The sequence below is a fragment of the Hylobates moloch genome, unplaced genomic scaffold (genome assembly GCF_009828535.3).
Source record: "Hylobates moloch isolate HMO894 unplaced genomic scaffold, HMol_V3 SCAFFOLD_4, whole genome shotgun sequence".
Classification (NCBI taxonomy): domain Eukaryota; kingdom Metazoa; phylum Chordata; class Mammalia; order Primates; family Hylobatidae; genus Hylobates; species Hylobates moloch.
In genome coordinates this window covers 19,332,011-19,356,224 of record NW_026652279.1, presented here as the reverse complement: position 1 = coordinate 19,356,224, position 24,214 = coordinate 19,332,011, and the positions used below count along the sequence as shown (strand labels likewise).

The 24,214-nt window shown below is 34.9% G+C and overlaps 1 protein-coding gene across 2 annotated transcripts in view; it reads right to left on the bottom strand.

The window, feature by feature from the left end:
* The window catches only part of CNTN4 (contactin 4), a 991,759-nt gene that overhangs the window by 803,291 nt on the left and 164,254 nt on the right, over positions 1-24,214 (bottom strand). The window contains exons 6-7 of one of the 2 annotated variants that reach the window (XM_058437175.1): positions 15,142-15,209; positions 365-413 (exon numbers count right to left, since the gene is read on the bottom strand). The exons of the other annotated variant lie outside the window; for it this stretch is intronic. The gene's annotated coding sequence lies outside the window, so the exon portion shown is untranslated. The remainder of the gene's footprint in view (positions 1-364; positions 414-15,141; positions 15,210-24,214) is intronic. 2 annotated transcript variants of the gene reach the window in all.

Sequence of the window (24,214 nt, the reverse complement as noted above, 5' to 3'; positions counted from 1 at the left end):
GATACAACTTTCTTAAGGGAAAATGTATTAATGCCGAAAAGCATCAAAATATATACATATTTGATTCAGCAATTCCACTGCAGGAATTTATCTTCAAGAGATAGAAAATTAGTTAAATAAGTACATACATCTACAAATGGAATAATATTTGGCCATTAGTATAATGAAGAATAATATTTTCTGACATGGAAGATGTTCATATTATAAAACCAAGTGTGAAATACGGGCCATAAAACAGTGTGAGAAATACATAATCATGTATTTATGTGCCTATTTAAGTGTAGAAAAAACAAATCTCATTAAATAATACCAAAATGACATTAGTGATGATCTCTTTGTGTTAGAATTACAGAAAACTAATTACCTTGGCTCTGCTTATCTAGATTTTTCCAGTTTCCTAATGTGAACATACACTGAAAAATAAGGGGTAGGAGAAGAAAGGTTATTTTTTAACATGAGGAGGCTCTCATTTTGTTATCTCTTCTTTGTAGCTAGTTTTTATTTATTTTTTTATTTTTATTTTTATTTTATTTTATTTTATTATTATTTTTTTTTGAGATGGAGTCTCACTGTGTTGCCCAGGCTGGAGTGCAGTGGCGCAATCTCGGCTCACTGCAAGCTCTGCCTCCCGGGTTCACGCCATTCTCCTGCCTCAGCCTCTCCGAGTAGCTGGGACTACAGGCGCCCCCCACCACGCCCGGCTAATTTTTTTTTGTATTTTTAGTAGAGACGGGGTTTCCCGTGGTCTCGATCTCCTGACCTCGTGATCCGCCCGCCTAGGCCTCCCAAAGTGCTGGGATTGCAAGCGTGAGCCACCGTGCCCGGCCTGTAGCTAGTTTTTAAAATCATAGCAGTATACTTAAATATAAGAAGTAAAAAATGTACAGGGAGAGCAAGAAGGAAAAATCAAACTGTGAGGTACCCCAATGCTCCAATGAAATCTTAAGTGTTTCCTTTTCACAATAATTTTAATGAGTCATTAATGAAATTATGTTGTGGCTGAATAATATGCAATTGCAATGTCATTAAATATATTTATCAACAGGAATTGAACCAGATAAACTATTTTGGTTAACTAGACCATTCATCAAATTAAATCCTATTCAAATTTTTTGCGATTAAGAACTCCTTAAATGAGCTTTTAAGTATGTATTTGTTACTCATCTTGTAGTACTTTATCTTAGATCTTCCTGCAACAGTTAGGAACTCCAATCTCTACGTGTTTGACAATGGTTACCATCATTTTTGAGTTCCATATTGCATCTTTGTTGTAAGAAAATAATTTTTATGCAGACTGAGCACTCCTCATTTTAAAATTTGTATCATTTGCCTTTTTGTTATTAATAAAAACGTATCTTATTAGATAATCTGGCAAAAATATATATTCTATATATATATATAGAATAAAAACTATCCTATTACCCACCGCCCTAAGATAACAACTGATGAAGCATTAACGCATTTTTTTCAAGTTATCTCCCTGTGGTATATATTTTGGATCACTTTAATATTAATGATGTCCTATAATATATATTTATGCTACCACATCAGAAATATTTTACATATTATTAAAAATCTTCTTCAAGATTTTTTTAACGACTCTTAGTCCAGTCACATCATAAGTTAACTTTTTCTCTCCTGTTGGATATAATTTATATTACCTTTAAAAAGGAACATTCTCAAAGTTGATGCTAACCCATTTTAACAGCTCTATTGCAGGAATTTGATTTCAATAACTAAGTAGATAAGTTTCTCCACAATAGAAAATTACAGAAGTATGATTATATAACCAACTCCTACCTTGATGCTCCTTATAAATTCCTTGAAATTACACATTATATAAAAATTTGATTAAATTCAAGCAAACATGAGAAGTTTGGTATAAGTAAGATTCATTTTAAAAAAGTTAACTGACTTAAAACTAAACTGCCTTCCAGACCAGTTAAAAGGATTAATGGTATAATAAATACAAGATAGCCAAACAGTATAAAGCCACCTTGAACACCAAAGCAAGCTAAGTTTTGATATGTATGCTATAGATTGGCCTAAAATAAAACATATTTGCAAATACTTTAATTGGTTTTGCATCCTTGCAGCACAATTAAAAAATAAAAGTGTATTTCCTATTCTTAACTTTTGCCTCAATTTCTGATGTTGTTTCCGTCACTGCTTCCAGGCCACAGGCATCATTCTAATTTCTTCCCAACCGTTTCTTCACTTTCTTTAATTCCTCTGCCTGAACCTCATATAGCCATCTATGATCTCTGCTCTTTTTCCCTCTTTGGGTACTTACTCTATTTGCCTCTTTCTCCTTTCCTTGTTCCCTCTGCTAACATGCCCTTACTGTTTCAGCTGTTTTTAGGCCACATTTGCATTGGCAAATAGCAAGAGATGAACTAGATAAGTAAGAAGCAGATTTCAGGCCAGGCAAAGGGGCAGAGAGCACACAAGCATCAGATGAGCATATGAAAAATTCATACAGGGAAATATGCTTTTTTAGGTTTTGTAGATTAGAAATAAAAACAGGGTTTAATGGCCTCCCTTGAACAGAAATGCAGAAGTTGGAGGAAAACTAAACCTTATATACCAAACCAAAAAAATAAGGATTGTAAGCTGTTTGAATTGTATTTAGGGAATGGGCAACGGTGCTCAATGCAAAATTGACTAACCCTTTCTGGATAGAAGAAAGAAGTTAAAGGTTAGATGAAAGTTCTTACTGCTCATATTGTTCCCTCATTATCCACACTATGGAGAACTCCTACGTATCCTTCCAAAACAAGTTTAAAGGGAACCTCTCTTATGAAATCCCTCTTTACTTCCAGTTTAGCTATGTAGCATTGATTAACCTTTCTTCTATACCCCAGCTCCCATTACATGGCATATACTGCTTTGTGAGCCTGTTTCAGTGACATATTTAGAAAACACTGCTTCATCTTTCCATTCCAACTTTCAAGGACTACTTGCCTATACTTTGGGGGAGATGGAGTGCATTTGTGGAAACTGGAAAACATACTAAGTTAACATTATAAAGGATTGTAATATGTGTTTCTTACCCAAATGCATCCCTGATATTATTTATGCAATATTTTGTCAATTATGGTCAATTCCCCCTGAAATTGAGACTTACAATGCTCTTCATAATGTCAAATAATTTCCACCTATCTCTTTTGTCTTCTGATCTTTGTACTCTCTGTTTATTATAATGTCTTCTCTTAAAATGCTTTTTACAGAGATAAAATTCACGTAATGTAACATCTACCATTTAATCTTTTTAAAGCATACACTTCAATGGCTTTCAGTATATTTCACAAAATTGTGTAGCCACCACCACTCCAGAATATTTTCATCTATAGAAACTCCATACCCATTAAGCAATAACTCTCCATTCCCCTCTGTACCTGGCTCCTAGGAACCTCTCATCTACTTTCTGTTTCTATGGATTTGCCTATTCTGGGCATTTCATATACATGAAGGCATAGAACCTTGCAAGCCTTTTGTATATGACCTCTTTCACTTAGCATATTTTCAAAGTTCGTCCAACTTGTAACATGTATTAGAACTTCATTCCTTTTTATGCCTGAATAATATTCCATTTATGGTTATGCCAGATTTTGTTTAATCGAACTATCAGTTGATGAACATTTGAGTTGTTTCTACTTTGGGGCTATTACAAATAATGCTGCTATGAACTTGTGTACATGATTTTGTGTAAACGTGTTTTTAATTCTGATGAAGAGTTTGAATGCAATTCAAGATACCCTGAAGCCTAGATTTCAAAAGACAGTGGGATAGTTTGGCTTTGTTTGCTTAAATCATTTGCACACCTTGGGTCAGTCATTATTATCCAAACTATTCATCAAAACAGAAAAAAAAGTGGAAGAATGAGGCCATATACTAAATGAACAACATAGTAGAATAAAACTAAGGAGAGCATGTTAGAACACAGATTGGCTAACAGTGATCACAACATTATGTGCTTGCTCTCATTGCTAGAAAAGGAAAAAATGCATATTGTATACTTTAATGGTCATTTATATATGCTTATTTTAAGGAAGATGCCTTAGAGAAAAATGGAACTACAACCAATCAGCAATAAACCAATCGTTAAATATTTGTCATCATGATACATTTTCAGTAATTTTATAACGTTTGCTACGTTTGACTGGCCTCATAAAATCCAGGCCAATTACTTGAAAATTGTGTAAAACACCCATTCACAAGAAAATCAACCATAAAATAAAATTTTATATCAATGATCTTCTAGAAAACAAAGTATAAATATTATCAGCTTCCACATAGTAATAAATTGGAATGTGTAGGAAAATAAGAAAATTTCAAAGGGCAATTTTAGAAATGGAGCAGGATTATATGCAAAAATAAAAGAAGGAAAGAGTGGCTATTGGAGAAAATGTGAAATGTTAGACATTACTTGATTATTAAAATTTCAAAGCACATAAAAAACCTTTGTTTTTGAATCAGTAGAGTGGTTCGCCAAAAATGAGAGTCAGGAGTACCAAACTTCTAGTATTACTCAAAATTAACTGCTCTTTATCTCCATACAGAAAGACGATGCTAGACGAGCAGAGAAATAACGCAATTCGACAAATTAAGTAATTCCTATAATTATACTACGATAAACAAAAAGGTAAGAAGAAAATCCAAAACACCTAACAATACCAAACGCTGTCACCCAAATATTTTTTCCAAGCAGATATGTGAAATACTACTATATAAGGTTGTCAAGAATTGGGGAAAGTAAAAACATATCAGTTGGTATATAATGATATTGCCAGGCATGACAGGGAGCTTCAGAAGGCCTCTGAAAATGCTGTATTCCTTTAGGAATAGCTCAACAGTGGCCAGGAGCAGTCTAAGACCACAACGTACAGTAAACAGAAGTGAAGAGATTACAAAACACTTCAAGGGCAATACAGTGCTTAGCTCCAGAAGATGCTTTGGGCTTAGAATAAATAGGCCATGGGGACTAACAAGCATAATAGTTGTGGTTAGGAGTTACTAGATAGTCCCTGTGCTAGGCATTTTATCACGCTCACAACTACGCTATATGGAAAGAATTGTCATCATCCCTACTTCACTGACAAGCAGATTGAGGCTCAAAGAAGACAATGCTGTCAGACTTCAGATCCTGACTTCAACAATGCTGTCCATGTTAAGAGAGTAGGAGGTATCAAAAATGGAAGAGGTGTATCTGGTAATCACAAAAAGCTAGTAATAATTAGCTTTTAGAAATGAGGCGGTGAAACCTCTTATGTGACCAGGAATGACTTTTGTAACTTTGCTTGCTGGGTCACAGCCAACTTTTAGTCTTTCTGTTTCATCCCATCAGCATGTCATAAACTGTCAAGAGTGTGAAAAACGCCATCCAAATCTCAACTTTTCACTAACAGAGCAAGGAGAGGCCTCCTCCGAATGGCTGCTTCTGTCATCCCAAGGCTCTGTTGGAGGTTGATGCCAGTGCGACGTGCATTCCCCAGATGATCTGAACAAAAACCAGGTGTGTCATTCTCATAATGTTTCCAACTTCTGACAGGAACTTAATTTAACTGGTGTTGAGGCTTTTGGAACAATTTTTTCAGGAGCTGGAGCTCTAGGTACAAAACTTCATACAGAAGTTCTCAAAGCTGACAAAAGAAGCAGGCAATACAAGTTGGGTTTTTCCATGAAAAATAGTGAAGTTTCGTTTATCCTTTTTTATTGTGGTATTCTGCTGTGTTCTCTACAATTATGACCACATATTTTGTAGGCGACTAATAGCTAAAGACCCTTCAATATATTGGTCGAGAGCATGGTTTCTGAAATTGGACTGTCTGCATTTCAATTTTTAGTGACTCTCTGTCACTAACTGTGGGACCAGGGGCAAGAAACATTACTCTTCATTTGTATCCTCAGAGCTAAATTAAGATTTTTGTTACTTGAGTACAAAAGGAAGAAACAAACAAAATAAGAAACAAAAAAGGGAGTAATGATTCATTATTTTACTCATTTTTATAATAATCACCTTTCAAACAATCATAATAAACAATTCTCAAAATATACTTTTAATCAATCAAGAGAACTAGATTATACCAATGCTTATAAATGCCTGTTGATACTGGGCACAGTGGCTGACGCCTGTAATCCCAGCACTTTGGGAGGCTGAGGCAGGTGAATCACTTGAGCCCACGAGTTTGAGACCAGCCTGGGCAACATGAGAAAACCCTGTCTGTATTTAAAAATAAAAATAGAAAAATAAACGCATGTTGCATGGTCTGGTATATACATATATCTGGTGTTCAAGAAAACCTGATCAAAAAAGAATACTTGTAGGTCATAAACATACTATATAGATATATATTCCTTTATATATCTATACCTAGCTCTCTCTCTCTCTCTCTCTCTCTCTCTCTATATATATATATATATATATATAAAACAGAGCTAGATATATCTCTAGAGCAAGACATATCTAAATATATATAGCTACATATATAGATTTATAGATATATAAAGGAATATATGTTTAGCTATATCTAGAGCTAGATACAGATATCTCCTAATTCTGTCTAAAATATCTTTACACAGAATTGTGAGAATTTTTAGACAGAATATATATAGAGATATATGTAGATATAATCACATATATATCATATATATATACCACAATTCTGTCTAAAGATATTTTAACAAAAGTCCTGCTTATTTTTTGCAATGCATATTTTGGGTTACAAAAACAGGCAATCCTGTCAAAAATGCCTTTTCATCTGGTTTGACAAAATAAGTATCTAATTCAAGACCAATCATTGCACCTGATTCTGTTTCTTCAGTCATTCTTAATATAGTTCAGTCCTTTTTCCAGGCAGTGACTTTTGAAGAGACCCAGGCCTGCTGTTCCACAGAATGTCTCACGTGTGTTATTTGTCTGATTGCATCCATGCGTTGATGTCTCCCTTGCTCTCCGATCTCCTGTATCTCCTAATAATCTGATGTTGGTAAAACTTTTTTGACTAGACTACATTGTGAAAGTTGCTCATTATATCTTGCATTATATCACAGGGCATATAACAACTGACTGACTACTGGAATAGGATGGAAATAGTAGGATCTCTCCAATGCGTGTTTTTTTCCTTTGATTAGAAAGTTACATGTGTGACTCCTTGACATTATACAATTATCCAGCCCCTTATTATCAAATTTATTAATCCTTATTCCTTGCCTGAATCAATAATTTTATTTATTTGGATGTTTTTATTAGTAGTTTTGTTTGTTTCAGTTTGTTTATACTTAGATAACGTGAGCAATCCAGTTAGGCCAGGTATTAAGCTCATATGGAAGGTAATCTCTCTAGGCTTGCACCTTCAATTGTCAGGTCGAAATCTTAATTTTAACGTGATGGGCATGATCTTGTAGCTCAAACTTCAGAGCTAACAGGGAGTCATTTCCTTCTAAGCCTAACTTAGTAACAGTGTGGTATAATAATAACTAAAGATAAATATTGAATTTATTTAGGGTAAATAACAGTAGTGGCAATCATCCATCTAGGGCTTACTATAGTTACCAAACACTGGACTTAGTTCTTACTTTTTTAATCCTCACAGTAATATTATGAAGTGTTTAATGGCCACTTTACAAATGAGGAAACTAAGGCACAAAGAAGTTAGAAAACTTTTTCAGGGTTAGGCACAGGGGTCTTGGAATTCAAAAGCATCTTGTCTATTTAACATCTTTTCTCTTAATGACTATGCTGTAATAGTATCTTAAAGTTCTTCTTTGAACAGCATAAAAACTTACAAAAGTATACACTTGTGCATACTGTATACTTCTCTTTCAACAACTAAGCATGCCTGCTTCTCCATACCACTTATCAAAAACATGTTATATTCTGAGATTAGTAGTTTCTCTGTTGTAACACAAGAGGAGCTGACCTTGGTGGAAAGAGGCCAGTAAGATCCTAGTAAATGGCACCAAGTTCACAAAGGGTGAAGCTCAAGTTTACTTTCCTATCTTATCAGTAACCAGCTACTGTGTCGAGGTTCACTGGGATGAGTGGAGTAGGAATGCATGTCCAAAGCCAATTCCAAAGACTAAGCCATTCATGAAAATAACTCTGTTGATTTTTTAGTATTTTGTACTGTGAAGAAAATTAGGTTATTCTGATTTTTATTTCTTCATCGATTATACGCTTTTGTTTGTCTGTTTGGAGGAAAGTTTTTGCCTATGTTGGAGGCTCCTCTCATTTTTATTTCATAATCCTGCTGCCAATTCATGTCTTTCTGTGTATTTCTTAGACATTTAATGAAAAGCTGAGAAGTGCCCCATTAGAAAATCATATCTGTTGCCATGTTCACCTAGACAGTCCTGCACACACTTTATAAGTTGCCACCTTCTGAAGGGATTGGTCCCCAAACTTAGTCTCTACTTTTGATTTACAATTTTCTGTGAAAAAAAAAATTTAAGCCATTATCCTCTGTGCTTCTGGTATTGTGCTGATTCCACTGAATTAGTCAGCCATGCAAGGAAGAAGAAATTGACAGATAAATTCAATAAATAGCATTGTGCTGAACTTGCTGAGTCTCCAAACAAGAAGGAAGTAAGCACAAATGAGCCATGTAGGTGCATCTCACCTACAATGGAGGGAAATCAATATTTTCCAAGTGACAAAAGGACAAACTGGGAGGAGGAGAAGAGCAAAAAAGTATATTAATGTTAACTTGAATGATAATTCTACCAACAATGGAGACAGGAGGGAAACCTGAATAATTATGCATATATGTGTTCCACGTAAGGATATGCAACACAAAGTACCGGAAAGATGGAAAAGATGCCCAGCTGTGAACGTTGGCAAGGGGGGGAGACCAGAAAGAAAAAAATAAAACAATGATAAGAAAAGAAAATGTTTTATAGCAAATAGAACCTGCTGAAAACTGCGTTCCTTTTTGTATTTTTCAGTAAGCTGTTGAGTGGGAACTTTTGTTCCACTCCATATATATATTTTTAAAACTAAGCAACAGTTTGCATGTGTTTTAACTTCAAAAGTCATTTTCTTAGTTTTGACAAAACCAACTCAATAGGCATTTTGCTCATTATTAATATTTCTGACAGTCTTCCAAGAATAAGTTTGCACCACCTTTCTCTAACAAGAAAAGAGAAACAAATTACGTATTTAAATGATGTTTATCAGACTCTCAAATGACTCAGGATGCTAAGATTTATGAACTCTTATAGCCTTTAAAATTCACCTGGTGAAAACCTGTGGGTTCTAAAACACATATCTCCCTCTTCCTCTCTTGCTTTTTTGGTGTATTTTTACCAAATATACCAGTTTTTCTCAATCTTGTTGCCTATTTATTTGTATAATAATTTTTCTAAGATATAGATTGATATCTTGAGCCATCCTGTGGCATATGGACTTTTTTAAAGCAAATGAATTAATCTATACTATATCACTATATTTGCAGACCAAACCCTTGGCTGGAGTGCAGTATCTCACCCAGGCTGGAGTGCAGTGGAGCGATCGCGGCTCACTGCAACCTTTGCCTCCCAGGTTCAAGCGATTCTCTTGCCTCAGCCTACTGAGTAGCTGGGATCACAGGCATGCGCCACCATGCCCAGCTAATTTTTGTATTTTTAGTAGAGATGAGGTTTCGCCATGTTGGCCAGACAAATCCCTTGGTCTACAAGTACAGTGATATAGTATAGATTAGTATACCAAAGGGATTTTTAAAAAGCAAATGACTTTAGAAAGTAACCAGTGTGTTAGTTTACAACAAAAGCTATTTATTGCGAACTTCTACTTGCAATGCACTGTGCCACAGAGATCATAAAAATAGAAGAGTCTTACTTTCTAAATACTTACCACTTAATTGACCCAGCATGATAAATTTTTTAAAAGATCATAAATCAAGCAAAGAAGCTTGCCGCAGTGGTTCACGCCTGTAATCCCAGCACTTTGGGAGGCAGAGGCAGGTGGATCACTTGAGGCCAGGAGTTCAAGACCAGTCTGGCCAACGTGGTGAAACCCTGTCTCTGCTAAAAATGCAAAAAAATAGCAAAGCGTGGTGCCTGCACCTGTAATCCTACTATCTACTCGGGAGGCTGAGGCAGGAGAATCACTTGAACCCAAGAGGCAGAGGTTGCAGTGAGCCAAGATGGTGCCACTGCACTACAGCCTGGGCAGCAGAGTGAGACTCTGTCTCAAAAAATAATAATAGTAAATTAATTAATTAAGCACAAAAATTCAAAATTATAATGGAGATAATGTTAAAAAGATATGAAGTGAATTCAACATATTTGCATATATATGTTTTCAATATATAAAAGTGTATAGACATACAAAAAGCAATATTTTTGAAATTATTAATTTCAGTTGTTAGGATTACCAATGATTTTATACTCACCTGATATTTCAAATCTTTCAAATCAAGATTTAATTTTTTTTTTTTTTTTTTTTTTTTTGAGACAGAGTCTGGCTCTGTCACCTAGACTGGAGTGCAGTGGCACAATCTCGGCTCACTGCAACCTATGCCTCCCAGGTTCAAGTGATTCTCCTGCCTCAGCTTCCTGAGTAGCTGGGATTACAGGCACACGCCACCACGCCCAGCTAATTTTTGTATTTTCAGTAGAAACGGGGTTTCATCATGTTGGCCAGGCTGGTCTCGAATGCCTGACCTCATGATCCGCCTGCCTCAGCCTCCCAAAGTTCTGGGATTACAGGTGTGAGCCACCGTGCCTGGCCAAGATTTAATTTTTTGATGAGAAAAATAAACACATGAAATAATATGTAATTGTGAAACTCACTGCATATACTTAAATGTATATGATAATATATAATTGTTAATTTCACATTAATAACATATAATTGTGAAATTCATTGCTAAAGGAGTTCAGAAGAAGTAGTGATTCCTAAGAGTCAGAGAATAGAAAGTGTAGAATACTATTATAGAAAACTTTCACGTGACTATGTTTTAGTAAATAACAACTGTAGTGCAGATAAAAGATAGTTATGATAAAGTCTAATGGACATGATCCAATTAGCACATAAATTACATATTCTCCATGTGGTATTGGGATTTGGTCATATAATTTATAAAACATAATCTCTAAACACTGGTTTATCCAAATGTCCACATGAAAAGAGTGCTCACTATGACAAGGGCACAGCTCAACTGATATGAAAGTATTCAGCTGATATATTCATACTTAACCATTTACAGCACTAAACATTAGAGTGACTCTGATAAACAGGCAACGTGGATGATGTACATATAAAATTTTTAGGCATCTCTCTTATTCTTACCTTAATCTCCCTAGGGTGTACATTCTAATCTTTCTATGGAGTGAATAATAAATTATATCCACTTGGAGTTGTTTATCCAATCAGATGTTTGGATTTGCAGTAATTTATTCTCACTCTCCAAACCCTTCCACTCCTCATCCTGTGCCCTTTGACACATCATCAAGATGGATCATCAGTACTCAGTTAGGATATGATCCCTATTCTTGAATTCCTAGCGTTATGTTCTAGGCATTAACCAGCCTTATCACAGGGACATAGGTTGTGGATACTGCAAATCTTTAGCATTTTTACTTGGAAGCTTGACAGTAAACTTCAGTATTTATGTACAGAATTCCTGCTTCTCAGGTCACATGGCTTCCCTCCTCCCTCCTCAAATTTCTCTTCCCTCCCTCCCCAGGGATATCTTTGGAAACCTTTTTTAAAGGCCCATATACTTGACATTTTAACTTGCTGAGAATGCCATTGGAGACAGCTTTAATAAAGGAGAAATATGGTGATTCATTGGTTGTTTGCATTTATCTATGAGGGAGAAAAGTAAGTAGCCAGACTGAGAAAAAAAAAAAAAAAAAGCGAATAAGGAACAGTGTTTCTTTAGCTTTGGTAAAAAGAAAACAAACATAGATCCTGAAACAATTATAGATTTGAGGAACAAATAATGTCTAGAATGATTCCTGGGTTGTTGGTTTGTTTGTTTGTTTGTTTGTTTGTTTGTTTGTTTTTGATGGATTCTCTCTCTGTCGTCCAGGCTGGAGTGCAGTGGTGCAATCTTGGCTCCCTGCAACCTCCACCTCCTGGGTTCAAGTGATTCTCCTGCCTCAGTCTCTCGAGTAGCTGAGATTACAGGCACCCACCACCACACCTGGCTAATTTTTTTTATTTTTAGTAGAGACAGGGTTTCACCGTGTTGGTCAGGCTGGTCTTGAGCTCCTGAGCTCAAGTGATTTGCCTGCCTCGGCCTCCCAAAGTGCTGGGATTATAAGCGTGAGCCATGGTGTCCAGCCTCATTCCTTGATTTTTAGATGAAGATGTGGGTATGACATGAACCTCTGTAGATTGAAGAAAGAATGGAAAAGTGTATCTACCTCCATAAGATCCAACATGGGTTGTTTTCTCTCAAATGAGTCTCCAGTAGATATTTATTTCTATGTTTATATAAAATAAAATAACGCTAACCTCTATGAAGTGAAGGCAAAGAAAAAGAAATTCTTCTATCTCAGGTACCTCATAAGAAAAAAAGGTACATCAAGATAGATATTATTATCCTTATTTTATTTTCAGAAAGTTGTTAACTAACTAGGATAACAAATGGTGGTACCATAATTTAATACCAGGTGTGTTATGCTATAAGCCCAGGTTTTTGTTTTTGGTTCAACATATATTAGTACTGCATTAAGAGGAAAATAGCAAAGTGGCAAGCGGAACTTCACACTGGCATGACAAAGATTTCCTTTATTAGGCAGGCTCAGTCAATTAAATTTCTAGAACAAACAAACTTGAATATTCAAGAAATGGACTTCCAACCAAGAAAATCCTGTTCCCATCTACTTAGTGACTATCCCAAAGACTAATTCAACTGGCTCATCAGTCATGGAAGTTGCTACAAATAAGACCAAGAGATGAAGTTAAATATCTCCCCATAATACATCAATAGTACAAGAAAAACAACTTGAAGAGACACATCCTATTGAGATGTTTGTTGCTCACATTGCAAAACAAGCTGATTTGGGCCTTTTATCATTTCGCTGGGACAATGACTAGATAGATATACAGAACAGGACTGAAGGGAATCCTGAGAGTCTTCGGAAAGTTACACCTGGGGTCAACTATAAAATGAAAACTAAGACCACAACAGAAAAACCATCTATTTTAAAAATGGTCATTGAATAATCTTGTAGAGAATTTAAAAGTATCATAGTTTACAATTACTTACTGTATTTTTAAGAAAGATTTGTACTAAAACCTTTTGGATGGCATCACAAAATCTGGTCACCACCTGACTTGTAGATTTTAATATGGCAGAAACATTTGACCACAAAGAAATTTTTCTTCTAAGTTTAGCTAATCTAAGAGAGAAAGTTATATCCTATGTTGATATTTTTGAAAATAATTCCCATGCCTACCTCAAGATGCAGGGCTTTGGGAACATACTTAACCCTAAGGAGATATAACAGGACATGACAGGGCACTTTGATAGGGCTCCATCAGTCCCCTGACACGATCTAAGCCCCTTAGGTCTAAGTCCCTTTATAATTGATGGGACTGTAATCCCAGTGGTTTCCTTTGAATTGACCATGCAGTATTACAAAAGCAGTATCTGAGAGTCCAATCACCACCTAATGTCCAGGGCAAGAGAGTGGTTAAAAAAAAAAAAAAGGCTCTGTAGTGTTTCTGATACCCTTACAATGCTCCTTCCAATAAATGAGAAACTATAAGTAATCATTTAATTGCAATAATCACAATAATCATACAGTGAATAATTATCAATACAATTGTCAAGTTGAGGGGCTCAAATCTGCCTATGGAAAAATACTCAACCTCAATAATCAAATAAAAGTAAGTTAACAGAATAACGAGGTTTTTATTTTAAAATTCAACTGGAAATATTCTCATATCTTTTGGTAGGGTAAACTGGTACGCACAAAGATATTTATCATAGTGTAACTTTAATGTACGAATTGTAAGACAAACAAACTACACATCTCCATCAGTAAGTGATTGCTGTATCTCTATTCAATGACTTGAAACTTCAGGACAATGATGAGGGTCAACATGTAGTTCAATATATTATTGAGTGAAAACAGGTAGATATTATAAACTCCATTTAGGAAAATTAGAGAAATGGTGCATATAAAAATTCATAAATAAATATGTGGAGTAAATTTTTGTTAAAAATCTTAGTAAGGCCATTTTAAGAAAGTGGGATTGTGGATGATTTTAATCATCTTTACCTATTTTTCTATTTTGCTTGTAATAGCTACAGTAGTAAGCTTTATTACTGTTATAATCAGAAAATAAACTTGTAATTTTCATTTTGGAAAATGTTAAAGCCAAATCAAGAAAGTACTCATTAGAATTTATCACAGGATTATAATATTTTAATAATATTTTTCATGATTATAAAATTATTTAATGATTGCAAATTTAGAAACATACTGAAATACTGTTTTACAACCTGCTAACCTGTTTTTTTACTTAACATCTTGTGAACATGTTTCTATATTTCCAAATATTCTTCACAACACATGATTTTAGTAACATTTTAGTATTCATTGCATAATGTCTTGGTCCCTTAACATTTAAATTCTGATATAGAAAGTAATGACATAACATGATTCTGGATTACAAAAAGGTGTTTATTGATGAATAAATCTCAGATGTCAATATAAGGTTAGGGTTCTCAAGTCAGAGATAGTTGCTCATAATTCTTAGCCTCCAATAACATACACTCTTTAGTTGGGGACCCCACCAGCTGTTTCAGCTGTAGAATATCAGTGACCACACCCAGAAGCACTGATATAACCAAGGTAATCTAGGAAGAAAAGTCTCAATTGGCTGTTTTCTTGGCTATTTATATAACCAATACTTTCCTTATTAAAATAACAATGATAAGTAATTACACAGAACATTAAAAATGTGAATCCATTTCTTTTTTATAACAAACCTATGATGTAGGTGCTATTATTTTCCCTATTTAACAAATGAAGAAATGGAAGCAAAGAGAGGTTATATAGCTAGAGAAAGATAATACGGCAGGTTACTACGGAGACAGAAATTGAATCCATGTTCTTATCTTTAAAATAATAAGCACATTCACAAAATTTGAGGTTCATTCAAGAACATATTCTTACTTTTCAGAAGATCCAAAATTACAGCCCAGTTGTAAACATGTATTCTTTCCATTACACTCCGCTCTCTCCTAGTAACAATAACAAAATGATCTTTATGGAGTAGCAACAACAAAATGATCTGCTGTTCATTTTGTTATTTAATTCAAGGGGCAGAGAAAGGACATCACATTTGTCCCTGTTTCTGGAGGCAGTTCATTCTAAAGAGTTTTATTATATAGAGACACCAAACCGTTTACAGAAACAGCATGATACTTCATTTTCTCCATCTATATTCTGCCTGCTACTGTCACCAAAAGCAGAGAGGTCCCTAAGTTCATAAGAAGTGGTCTAATTAATATTCAGATTTATACAAACAAAAATAGAGATGTTCAATTTCAGAGATAGTTCTTTAGGAGGGAACAGGTACCAACTGACCACAGCCTGCATGCCTGTGAACTAACACTTCACATAGGTAATGATTATTGATTTGCATACTAAACAACCGCACATCAGGAGGCAGCTGAACTGTAAGAAATGAGTGGAATAGAATGAAGTAAGCCATGGCCTGCCCCTCCCAGGACCCTCCAAAGGAATGTAATTTATTCTGGGTCCTCCTGAGCTCCATTTTCTGTCACGCTAGCCTTCAGTCTTCCTTAAGCAAATCTCATGGTTCCAGCTAGAAAACAACAACAATGAACAATATTTTCCCCCCTCCCTGTCATCATGTCTGTAAGCATGTAGACACAGAGCATATTAACAGATATTTTAGGCAGTTTGCAAAATCTCTCTGAGAATCAAGGAAAGTAGGGCCCCACAGGTCATAACAAGTACTCCTGCCCATCCCCACACTTAAAGCCAAGTGATGTATTAACATAAGGCAATACCATATATATATATACATATTAACTCTCTGTGCCTCTGTCTAAGAACAACCTTACTCCCCCCTTCCCCAATGCACACACTTCAAACTGGCTATCAGGTACTAGGCTTAGTACCTGGGTGACAAAATAATCGTACACCAAATCTCCAGTATATGTATCGTTGAACCTAAAATAAAAGTTAAAGTAAATAAATAAATAAACTGGCTATAACAGTTAATGGTGGGGGGGGTGGGGGGGTGGGAACTAGTAGTCCTGAATGCAAAGCTCTACTACAAACTATCTTTCCATCTACAAAAGTCAATTAACTACTGAGTTTCATTTCATCGTTTTTTATAAATAAGGTTATAGACTCTATAATCCATCAGGTCTCTTTTCTCCAAAATGATAGTTTTAATATAATCTATTACATCATAGACATAGTTATACTTAATCAATTTCAGAATCCTGACAAAGAAAGGTGTACTTCTTTGCAGGACCTCATTGTATCATGATCTCCCATACCATTCCTAAGTGATTTCTTAAGGCAACTTGAAAAGGTGGCATCAAAATCCTGAAGTATTTACAGCCATCGAAATGATTCCTTTGATGTTCTTTTGAGAGATTAAAATGGCGCCATTTCCTGTCTGTCATTCTTAGTCTGGTAAACTAATCAGTACCCAGCACCCAGCATGTCCTAGGCTCTGGGACAGTGAACAAAGCAGCCATTTAGAGATGCTGAAATGCATACTGTGAAATTACCAAACTGTGGAAATTCATCCAGGAGAACATATCTTATTTCAAGAATATAAATGAATTAATCAGTAAGCATGCCACCCACATCCCAGAAACATCCCTGATTAAATTTAATGTAGTGAATTTGTGCAATCACCACCAAACTAACCATTGATTAAACAAAGGCCTCTGAGTACTAATTCTTTTAATGTACAGTTTATTTCTGCTCTCCTTTGAAGGGTACACCTTTGAAAACTTTGCCAATTTTGGGGACACATCCACATTTGAAATTCAGTCTGGGTTTATTTCTCAAGGAGACCCATCTCTTTTACAGGCAGTGCAACTAATGCATCAGACATTTAGACAGATGCCTATTTTGTTAATCTGTCATAGTGGCACTAACAATTCCCTGCTACCTTGTGGATTGGCAGAGAAACCTATTTAGCACAAGATAAGCAGCCACCTAATTTCTTCTCCCCACATATAAAAAAAGGAGGAGAAACTACCCCAGGCTACTTACTCTATAGACAAGAGTTCAAGAGTGAACTGCACCAAAGATTCCATTCTCATATATCTTACACGTTTTAACTTCAGACATTATGCTGTTTGCATGCAGATGGCTGATAAAGAAGGTAAGGCAGTTGCATACCATGTTATAAAAAACTTTGATTCTCCAAGAGTGGTTCTTTATTTTATTCTCTTGATTGACAGATAAATAGATATATAGGTACGTAGGCAGGTAGACAGATAGACAGACAGAAATAGAGGTATATCACATTAACTAGGACTTAATCTATCTTAAAAAATCCACTTACAGAGACTGGGACTATAGTTTAACAATAGCATACCCTGCATTTACTGAGTTAATATTATGTAACAGATACTATTAATATAATAAAAGAATCAAATTCCTGCTCCCAATGAGCTTAAAATTTAGTGGCAGTAACTGGGGTATAACATCTCCGGACTGAAAATATTGCCCCTGGTAATTTTTCAGGCTCTCATTATAATTCCTGAGAAGTCACACTCATGTAAATACTAGATATTGAAAAGCATATTTTTAGACTTAAAACTGAGCATGAAATCTATAATTCTGATCCATAATAACATATAGGTTTGCTCTCTCAAGTCAAAGCATGAGAATGCAAAGAAAGGGAACCCCTCCCCCACCATAAGAGGCCTGACTAATGTTCTCTTAGTCTTACAGAATAGTCCTACTTGTATCACCGAACAGCTATTTAAATGCACATTTAATTGTGCTACGATGCCTAGCAAAGTATATTGAGCAGATAGTAAATGCTTAACATATGTTAGTAAAACATCTTCAGGTCAAAAACATTGACTGCTCTTTCTCACAGCCCACATCCATTCCATGATCAATTCCTATGAACCACACCTTCTATCTACTGCTGCCATATATCCAGAATATGATCACTTCTCATTACTTCCATCACTATAACCCTGGCGTAAAAGTCAACAGGTTCCATAGGAAATTATTACAATATGAAAATATTTAAGGACTGTTATATAAAGTTGAAAAGCCTGTTATATATATGATGAAAAGATGGAAAGTTCCCTGTGACTCTTGGTGGTAGAATCAAAACCAATAAAGTGTCATTTTTTCAAGTTACATAAGAAAATCCAATATTCTTTGACAATAGGTTACTTTAAGAAGCAATGGGTGTTTTCAAGTAGCTGTATAAGAAAGTTTTAGAGGGGAATTAGCATGGTCAACCAAAAATGGGAAAAGGAGAGGAAATAGCTTAGAAGATATTGTTCCATCCAATCCTGCAATTCTATGCTTTCAAATTGTCACTTTCTTATAAAGTTCATGAGTCACAGATGAGATATGATTGTCATGTATAACAGACATGACATGTTTATAATACTGTAGAACCATGAAACAATATCCTATTAGAAATTGGGATGCAATTCAAATATTCCTTTCACTCCAAATGAATCTCTCCTGCTTTGATTTGTATACATCATTTCAGGATTTCAAAAACCAGCTGTGAAATTGCTGATTTGTCTGCAGTATGAATTTCTTTGTTAGGAAAGAAAATGGCTCTTTGAAATAGTGTTCTTCCTATGAGAAGAGGAGATATTTATGCTTGTTTTCCAAACACACACAGGTAAATTCAAAGGGAACCTACTTATTCCTTGAGTAAAAAGCAGTATCACCTTAGGAAATGGTTCTTTCAGTGGCTGACATTAAATTTCTACACACCACAGTCGTAAGTTGGCACAGAAGCCAGGAAAGGAGGTGAATGCTATCTTTCCGACACAGGAAAAGTTCACTCATTAGAAGTTCTTTACATATTTGAAAGGAAAATTCCCCTGGCACCATCTTTCTTTCTTTACAAGACATAACTATGCCAAAAAATGCATTTAATTCTTAATTTGATTCCCTGTAAAATTATATAAAAATAAGCTGAATCACAGTAATGTTTGCTCATATTTAAAGAGCAATAAAAATAACTTTTGCAATTTTGTCACTGGTTTTAGTATTGGAGAAGCCATACTCCTTAGATGTCTAAAAATTCCAAGACAAGCAAACCAACTGCTTGACTGTGGTGGCAGCTGCTATTCTGCTGTTGACTGTCACCTTCCCAGAACTCTTCAGAGATCTTTCTGAGACGACTCCAATATTGTGGTATTTCTAAAATGCTCAGAATAGCAATGCTGTTCCTTACCAATGAATTGGTTTGCATAGAAGACATTATATATTCTTCAATGGCAGGGCTCAATAAATGTAACTTTTAATTAATTTCATCCTAGTCCATTAAGGCTCCTTGTCTCAGAAATACAGGCACCTCAATCACAGCTAACAGCCCTTACTTAAAAATCCCCCAACAGGACCAAATCTCCAACTTGTTGGGGGGAGATTTGATTTTTAGGAAGAGTTAAAAAGTTATCAGAGCAAGATAACACTTCTCTGAGAAATGAAGAAAAGTAGGTTTAAAGAGAAAAATTAGTCGTAAAGAGAATTATTTCCATCGGTGTTTGAACCTTAAGTCTGAGACTCATTTTTAAGGAGAAATCCAAAACATGACTTGATAAATGGTTAAAAAAGTCACTATAAGAAAAACAACACTTGTGCATGAAATAAAATTCAACAGTCCTCATGATGAAAACTGTCAACAACAAAATGGGTATAAAAGGAACATTCCTCAACATGATTATATGGTCATATATGACAAACTCACAGCTAACACCATACTGAATGGGGTAAAATTGAAAGCCTTCCCAGTAAGATCTAGAACAAGACAAAGATGCCCACATTCACCACTTTCATTCAGCATAGTGCTGGCAGTCCTAGTCAGAGCTGTTAGGAAAGAAAAAGAAAGAAAAGGCATCCAAATTGAAAAGCAAGTCGAATTATTCTTATTTTCAGATGATATGATTTTTTATTTTAGGAAATCTAAAGACGCCATGAAAAACTCTTAAATCTGATACACAAATTCAATAAAGTTGCAGAATACAAAATCAACATACAAAAATCAGTAGTGTGTCAGTACACTAGCAGAGATCAACCTGAAAAAGAAATCAAGAAAGCAATCCTATTTACAATAGCTACAAAAAAATTCTAGGAATACGTTTAACCAAAGACATGGAAGATCTCCACACACACAAAAAATAAAACACTGATGAAGGAAATGGAAAAGAACATTAAAAATGAAGAAATATCCCATGTTCATGAATTAGAAGAATTAATATTGCTAAAATATTTATACTATCCAAAGCAATCTATAGACTGATTGCAATCCTTATCAAAATACCAATGACATCCTTTACAAAAATGGAAAATACAATCCTAAAATTTCTATAAAACCACAAAAGACTTTGAATAATTAAAGCAATTCTGAGCAAAAAGAATAAAGCTGGAGGCAGAGGCATCATACTATGTGATTTCAAATTATATTACAAAGACATAGTAACACAAACAACATGATACTGGCATAAAAACAGACACATGGACCAACGGAATGAAACAGAGAACTGAGAAATAAATCCGTGTACTTACAGCAAACTCATTTTTAGCAAAAGCTCCAAAAGCATGTATTCTCATTTAAAAATGGTTCTGACACAATGTGCAATTGCAAAAATATGGAACCAGCCCAAATGCTTATAAATCAATGAGTGGATAAAGAAAATATGTTACATACACCATGGGATATTACTTAACCATAAAAAGGAACGAAATAATTGCATTCACAGCAACCTGGATGGAAATGGAGACTATTATTCTATATGAAGTAATTCAGAAATGGAAAACCAAACATGGTATGTTCTCACTCATAAGTGAGAGCTAAGCTATGGGGGCACAAAGGCATAAGAATGATACAATGGACTTTGGAGACTCAGGAAAGGGTGCGAGCAGGGTGAAGGATGAAAGATCACACATTGGATATAGTGTACACTGCCTGGGTGATGGGGGCACCAAAATCTCAGAAATCAACACTAAACAACTTATTCATGTAACAAAATACCACCTGTTCCCCCAAAACCTACTGAAATGAAAAATAAATTTAAAAAATGGTGTTAGGAAAACTGAACATCTATATACAGGAGAATGAAACTAGATTCTCATCTTTCACCATACAAAAAATTAACTCAAAATGGATTAAACACATAAATGTAAGATCTGAAACTATGAAACTACCAGAGGAAATGATACAGAACATTGTTCTCAAAAAAGATTTTTGGGGTAAGGCTCAAAAGCACAGGCAACAAAAACAAAAAAAATAAAAATAGACAAATTGGATTGCATGAAGATACATTAAGCTTTTTAAGCTTCTGCACTGCAAACAATTAACAAAGTGAAGAGACAACCTACAAAATGGGAGAAAATATTTGCAAACTTTCCATATGAAAAGAGATTAATCACCAGAATACATGAGAAACCCAAACAACTCAATAGCAAAAACAAATAATGTCATTAAAAAATAGGCAAAGGACCCAAATAGGCATTTTTTAAAAGAAGACAAACAAATGGCCAATGGGTATATTAAAAAATTTTCAGTATCACTAACCATCAAGAAAAGTACAAGTAAAAAACAGTAAGAAATAACCTCACCCCACTTAGAATAGCTATTATCAAAAAGACAAAAAATAACACATACTGACAAGAATGCAGAGAAAGGGGAAAGCTTACACACTGTGAAAATGTAAAAGTAGCACAGCCAGTATGGAAAAAAGTAAGCAGTTTTCTCAAAAAACTACAAATAGAATTACCATATGATACAGCAATGTCACTGCTAGGTGTATATCCAAAAGAAAGAAAATCAGTATATGGAAGAGATATCTGCACTGCCATGATTACTGCAGCACTATTCATAATAGCCAAGATATGGAATTAATCTTCGTGTCAATCAAGAAATGAATGGATAGATAAAATATGGTATAGATACACACAATGGAATATTATTTGGCCATAAAACAGAAAGAAATTCTGTCATTTGCTCAACTGGAGGTCATTATGTTAAGTGAAATAAGCCGGGCACAAAAAGACAACACGTATTTTCACTTATATATGAGAATTTAAAAAGTAGATTTCATGGAGATAGAGAGTAGGATGATGGTTACCAGAGGCTTGGAAAGGAAAGGAGAGGCATATGAAGAGAAGCTGGTTAAAGGGCACAAAAATATAGTCGGATGGAAGAAATAAGTTCTAATATTTAACTCTACAATAGGGAAATTATAATTTAAAATAATTTATTGTATATTTGAAAATAGCTAGAAGAGAAGATTTGCAGTATTCCCAACACAAAGAAAAAATAAATGTTTGAGGTAATAGATATCCCAGTTACTCTAATTTGATCATTACTACACTGTATACAGATATCAAAATATCATATGCACTCCAAAAATATGTAAAACTATTATATATCAATTTAAGATTTTTAATTAAAGAAAGAAAAATGATACTTTAATGAATCAGCATATATGCTCAGTGATTACTGAATGAATAAAGAATAGTTGGGTGCATTTATTTTAAAATGTAAAAAATCAGTCTCATTTTGAGTCATATTTCACATGATAAAAATACCATCTCTCCATGTATATTTTCAGTGAATATTTATTCATTATTTTTGTGCCACCTTTAAGAGCTGACAACAGAATATTTTTTATTATACACAGTCCTTGCCCACATGTAGTTCACAATCTACCCAGCAACAGTGTTTTAAAATATAGGATATATTAAAATTAATGTTTGAGAGCAAAATACTGCTAATTTTTCTCTTCTTAGAAGACATAAATTTTAGCTGGACACATGGCCACAAGAAAAAGTCTTTTTTGCAGCCACACATGGCCATCTGACTAAGCACTGATCCATAGGATTAACCACCGCAGTTGTACCGCAACTACTGGGAACTTTCCTTACAAGGAAATAATTGTACCTTTTCACATTCTGCTTGAAATGTGACTATAACACATTGTCCTTATGCTACATCTGCATCATAAGGACAAAAGCTATGTCTGACAAATCCTGGATCTCTGACATCATGGAACACTACAGCAGCTTTGGAATGCCTATCTTGAGTTTTAATTCAAAGAGAAAAATAGAGTTGTATCTCATTTAAGCTCCTGATCTTAGGAATTTTCTGTTTCTGGCAGCCAAGTCTAATCCTGACTAAGTATAGTGTAAAAAACAGTGTTATTTAAAGTCATCTTGAGTCTGATAGGATAGTTACCAGTTAACAGTTCTGGAGGGAAAATGCATTATTTGCAGAAAAAACAAACAAAAAAAAAAACATGGAACGGCAAGTTTATATCACATCTTTGTGTATCTCACATTTGTGAACCTCAAAAATCCACTGGGCAGAAAAAGGACAGATGGTAAATTATCAAGCTACATACAAGAACAAGGCACAGAGAGATTATAAGACAGGCCCGAGCTTATAAAATCCACTCTTCTTTTTAGTGAGAACCTACATGGACTGGTTTGCCTTACCTCAGCATGAGAGTTTTATTCCCTTAAGTAAAGTTGCGAAAAAGTCCCAGTGGGCTCTGGCAGTGTTTCATCAGTTAGTGAAGTCTGCAGTAGAGAAATAATATGAAAAAAAAAGAATGAAAGGAAGAAATGCTTTTAGTTCTCTGAATTCTACGATGCAGATAAAGTTGGAAAGAAAGGAGAAATTATCTGGAAAAATTGGTCCAGTTGGAGATACAGAGCAGAAAATGGAAGATGCATTTTAGATATCTCCTCTCATTACTTTACATATTGTGAGTTTTCCATAAATGGAAAGTGTTGTGCAGAAGGGTTTAGAAATATATTTGCAATTTTCACATTAAAAGTGAAGGGAAACATACAGGGAATAAGAACAGGGCAAACTCTGAATCTGGCTGAGGAAAAAAAAATCCATTTTACCAGCTGAAGAAAAGCCTGGGTAACAAGTAGAGACAATGTGATTTGTGAGGCAAGTTGCAAAAAGGCACTGAAGATGGGAGAGGGAAAACAAAAGGAAGACGACAGCATTTGGGGACTTATTGGGCAACAA